We start from the raw sequence: 5732 nt of genomic DNA on the forward strand, positions 1-5732 counted from the left end.
AAAATTAGAACTAGGCTGACATTACATTTCACTTGGTTACAGCTTGACTGAGGATTTTAATCATTTGGAACCACACTGCAAAAACTCCCCCTGCATTCAACTCTTAGCTGATAATCACTAACTTTGGGCATGTCAGCTTCGGCATCCAGCAACAATGGTAAGTATTTTTCAAAAACGTTTTTTCCTTGTTCTTCACATATGAATAGATTACTGACGATGCCTTTACTATGTCTGTATTTGCTGGAATGCACTTTTTTGGGTTCATAGTCACTCATGTCCTCCTCTGGAAGACGGATTTCCCTATAGGTAAGAATCATTTCTTCTGAGATTGTATTTCTTTTGCTTTCGTTTTACTTTGGGAAGCCAACTCTCCCAATCATGACATTGCTGTGCTTACCTCACTGCCTTGCTATGTCCTTTTCTACTACGGTAATAATCAAGGTAAAGACCACAGTCCTCCGCTGGAGGCAGAGACTCTCGTGCTGACCTCATTATTGACTTGTTTTTCTCTAAGGCGAATGGTCATCATAGGAAAACTGATGGATGGCCAAAGTTTAATGGCAAATGAGGAAATGAATTAGCACATGAATGGTTACATATGGGGGTACTTCAAAAAGTTCATGGAAAGATTTGTATTATCTTTTAATTCTGTTTTTCCACAAACTTTTTGAAGTACCCTTATAAGTCTAGTAAAATACACATACATGTGGATATTTAGGATTTTAAAAATATTTTTTATTTGATATTGATTATTTAAAGTATTTGGCAAATACTTCAAACTTGCTACAATCTGAGACAATAAATTGTAGGTTGACTGTGCTAACAAGCCCAGTAGTTGGATTACCAGCACATGTACCCCACGGTTTCTTGATGGCAAAAGATCTCTCATTCTGTTCCTAAGTGCACTCTGCATGTATTAGAAATGCAGACCCTCTCCTAACAATTTTCTGCATATTGCCAGTTATATGTCAGTCTTGAAGTTTTAAACTTTTTTCTTCTGTGATACAGTTCTTCTCCCTTTCTCTGTTCCACACACACACACACACACACACACACACACACTGCATAGCTTTAGTTTAAAAAATTAGTGATTTAGAAGAGCAATATTTTAATGAAAAGCAATTTTCTCTATCCCATTCCTCTCTATTACCAATCCTGCTACCTAGAAGTAACCATTTGAACTACTTTGGGATTTACTTTTCAGTGGTGATCTCCATTTTTTCTTTCTTTTTCAAAGGCAGTTACATGCTATTTCTTATCAACTTCAGACATTATCTATGGATGGAGCTTCATTGTGAGAGATGATGATGAAGTTCCCTTATACGCCTCACAGAGTTATATTCCTGTTTTTAGTTTCTCTCTTGATTTCCTTTATAACTTTAAACAAATACTGAAATCTCTACTTGTGGTTCTATCATGTACAGACAGTATCTACTAGATCCCCCACTCTGAAGGTGTGGATATTGTTTTTCCACCCTCTACTTCTCCTCCCCTATTCCCTCTGCCACATTCTGCTAAAAATATTCTTATTTTTATATTTTCAAGATGTATGACATTTATTTTCTGTTCTGTAACCATAAATAAGTTTTCTTTGCTTTTTTATAGGTTGATTTATTTAAAAAGTTGAAGACGAACACATAGCCTTTATTAGTGACCTGACTGTAATTACTGTTTTCTGCAAAGCCAGCATTTCCTTCTCGGTATCAATGTCACACTCATTGTGCCAAAGAAGAATGTTAAAATAGACTCTCCTTTCCTATACTTCAATAATTGCTAAAAATCATGTCACATTTTGTCGGCTTTATATGGACTGTGGCTTTCTTGTATAGAGTTTTCCTCAAAACAGTTTTTTTTTTTTTTTTAAAAAGATGACCGGTAAGGGGATCTTAACCCTTGACTTGGTGTTGTCAGCACCACGCTCAGCCAGTGAGCAAACCGGCCATCCCTATATGGGATCTGAACCCTTGGCCTTGGTGTTATCAGCACCGCACTCTCCCGAGTGAGCCACAGGGCCGGCCCCTCAAAACAGTTTTTGACTGCCTTACTTTTTGCTTATCAGGAGAAGAGATTTCATCTCTTTCACCATATTTCCAATGTCACACCGCTTTCCCTCCCATCCCCCTTAATTCTAGCTATTTGTGTAATTCATTGGGTGGATATTTTTTTGTTTTTAAAAACGTATTTTACTTTTAATTTTTTAACTACTTCGAAAACCATTGCTGGGAACATTCTTGTTCATGTCTTCTGGTGGACACATACCCTTCCTGTTTGTGACGTCTGTATGTTTGAGTGGAATTGCTGGGTTATAAGCTGTGCATATCTTCAATATTAGTAGGTTGATAAGAATTCTATTCTTCAGTAGCTGCACTAATTTACAACTCTACCAATACACCAGCAGTGCGTGAGCATTTCTGTTACTCAAGTTCTCACCAGCACGTGGTATAGTCAGTCTCTTTAATTTCAGCCATTCTGATAGCTGTGCATTGGTATCTTATGGTTTTAATTCACATATGTTTTGTGGGATGGCTGGTTGGCTCACTTGGGGGAGCATGGGGCTGATAACACCAAGGTCAAGAGTTTGGATGTCTGTACCAGAGACTCACCAAAAGAAAAAAAAGAGGCCGGCCCGGTGGTGCACTGTTACAGTGCGCCGCTTGGGAGTGGGGCGGCGCTCCCGCCGAGGGTTTGGATCCCACATACAGACCGGCCGCTCACTGGCTGAGCGAGGTGCGGGCGCAACACCGAGGGTTGCGATCCCGTTGCCGGTCCCGGTCTGGTACAGGCGCGACACTGAGGGTTGAGATCCGTTGCCGGTCACGAAAAAAGACAAAAAAAGGAAAAAAAAAAAAAGAAGAAAAGAAAAAAAAGAAAGAAAATTACTTGTTCAATTGTTGTCTTTTTTTAGTTGGTTTTTAAAAGTCTTTAAAAATTTCTTTGATCTACCCACCTGTGCATGGATTTTTTTTTAGTTGATTTTTAGAAATTCTTTATATATTCTAGATACAGCCCACTGGTGGTTACATGTGTTGCTAATATCTTCCCCCACTACATGGTATTCTTTTTATTCTCTTAATAATGGCTTTCGATAAAGATCTTAATTTTTTTTTTTTTTTTAAAGATGACCGGTAAGGGGATCTCAGCCCTTGACTTGGTGTTGTCAGCACCACGCTCAGCCAGTGAGCGAACCGGCCATCCCTATATGGGATCGGAACCCAGGGCCTTGGTGTTATCAGCACTGTACTCTCTCGAGTGAGCCACAGGCCGGCTCTCCTAAAGATCTTAATTTTAAAGTAGTTCAATTTATCAGTCTCTTCCTTTATGGATATATTTGTGTTGTTTTAAAAAATGTTCCCTACTTTAAGGACATGAAGATAAGTCTTATATTGTCTCCCCAAATCTTTATTTTTTTCTACTTTCAATTTCACTTGTAGGACTATAGTCCACCTGGAATTAATTTTGGTTACATATGGATATTCAACTGTCCCAGTATAACTTCTTTTTTAAAAAAATCATTCCCACATTTTCGGCAGTGCCCATTTATGTATGAGTCTGTCTCTGGAGTTCCTCATTCAGCTACATTAATCTGTTTGTCTACTGCACCAGTATAACACTAATTACTACGGTAGCTTTTAAGAGATCCTGATAGACGTAGAATAAATCCTCCCACTCTAGGTGTTCTTTGGCAAGTGCAACTTGACTATTTTGTATCCTTAGAATTGTCATTCAATATTAGAATCTGATTGTCAAGTTGCCCACCTCCCTTTCCAAATGGGATTTTTACTGAGATTGATTGGGGATCAATTAATATGGGGATAATTGACATTTTTACTGTATTGGGTCTTCTAATCAATGAATATAATGTATATCACTTCAGTTATTTAGGTCTTCTTTAATTTCACTGTTTTTCTTTTTCTGTGTAGAGGTCTTACCTATCCTGTTTATTCTTAAGAACTTAATTTTTTATGTTATTGAAAATGGTATCTTTTAAAGAATTTAATATTCATTTTCTGCTGGAATATAGATTCAGAATTGATTTTTTAAAATATTAACTTTCCACCAATCTTGCTTAACATTCTTAATTATTCTGTGTTTTGCTAAAGATTCTCTTGATTTTGCACCCATGAAAAAGTCCTTTTGTTTTTTCCTTTGCATACTTTATGCCTTTTATTTCTTTTTCTTGCTTTAATATAGTGGGTTCAACTGTTATACGATGTTGCATCGAAGTACTGAGAGCAGACATCTTTGCCTTTCTAATTTCAAACGAAAGGATTTCAATGTTACCCTATTATGTATGATTGATGCAGGTTTTTAGTAGATACAGTTTATTGTGTTAAAGAAATTACTTTCCATTTATAGTTTCCTTAGAGTTGTTTTTAATCATGATATATGTTATGTTGTTTTGTTTTTTTTGGCAGCTGGCCAGTACAGGGATCTGAACCATGACCTTGATATTATAAGTCTGCACTCTAACCAACTGAGCTAACCAGCTTCCCTATTAAGTTTTACCTAATGATTTTCTACATCTATTGGCATGATCATGTTTTTTCTACTCTGATGTTTTAATTTAGAATATCAATCAATTCCTCAGCAAACCTGAGTCTCTGGAATAAACCCAATGTGGCTATGATGTATTTTTCTTTTTATATACTGCCAGATTTGGTTTTCTAATATATGATTTAAGATTTTTTTCTAATAACATATTTATTAGTGAGAGTAGTCTGTTATTTTTCTTTCTAGAACTACTATTCTTAGTTTGGCATCAAGGTTATGTTAACCTCATAATCTGAATCGGGGAGTATTCCCTTATTTTCTATTCTCTGGAAGCATTTATACTAAGATTAGTGTTAATTTCTTTCCCTTGAATGTTTGGTAGAATTTGCCATTGGTTATGTTAACCTCATAATCTGAATCGGGGAGTATTCCCTTATTTTCTATTCTCTTGTAGCATTTATACTAAGATTAGTGTTAATTTCTTTCCCTTGAATGTTTGGTAGAATTTGCCATTGAAGTTATCAGTAGGTCTAGTGTTTTCTTTGTGGAGAGATTTTAGATTATTATTATATTTTATTGTATCATTTTTTATTTTATAGATGTATGCTCTTATCTTTATTTTGTTCCCTTTGCTTTCGTTGGGTTTGTTTTGCTTTCTTTGTCTAACTTCTTGAAATGTTTGTAAAATGTTTAGCCTCAGGTTATAAATTTCTCTCTAGGTACTACATAACCCGTATTCCATACATTTTGATTTGTGGTATCGTTATAATTCAGATCAAAATGTTTTCCTATTTTCACTATGATACCTTCTTTGACCATAGGTTATTTAGAAGTGTATTTACTAATTGAAGTAATATGGGTTTTTCTCCAGCTGTGTTTTCATTATTGATTTTTAGCAAGTTTACATTTTGATGAGGAAAAACAGAAACAAAAAAAACCCACTTTGTGCTACTTTAGTCCTTTGAAATTGGTTGAGACTTGCTCTATGGCCCAGCATATGATTTTATTTTAGTGATTGTCCCACATATTCTTGAAAACAATATGTATTCTGTGGGATGTAGTATTCTATACATATCATTCAGGCCAAGTTTATTCATTGTGTAGTTCAAATATTCAGTATTCTCCCTAAGTTTTAAACTGCTTGTTCAATCAATTGCTAAGAAAATGGTTAAAATCTACCACTTTGTTTCCAGATTTCTTGATTTTTCCCCACTAAATTTGCCTCATATATTTTGAAGCCA

At 35.7% G+C, this 5732-nt stretch overlaps 1 protein-coding gene across 1 annotated transcript in view; it reads left to right on the forward strand.

Moving 5' to 3' along the window:
* LRRC39 (leucine rich repeat containing 39) overlaps window positions 1–5732 on the forward strand; it is a 28475-nt gene continuing 22743 nt past the window's right edge. The window contains exon 1 of the mRNA XM_008579568.1: window positions 1–131. The gene's annotated coding sequence lies outside the window, so the exon portion shown is untranslated. The remainder of the gene's footprint in view (window positions 132–5732) is intronic.

This window comes from Galeopterus variegatus, unplaced genomic scaffold (genome assembly GCF_000696425.1).
Source record: "Galeopterus variegatus unplaced genomic scaffold, G_variegatus-3.0.2 Scaffold1913, whole genome shotgun sequence".
NCBI classification, from domain to species: Eukaryota; Metazoa; Chordata; class Mammalia; order Dermoptera; family Cynocephalidae; genus Galeopterus; species Galeopterus variegatus.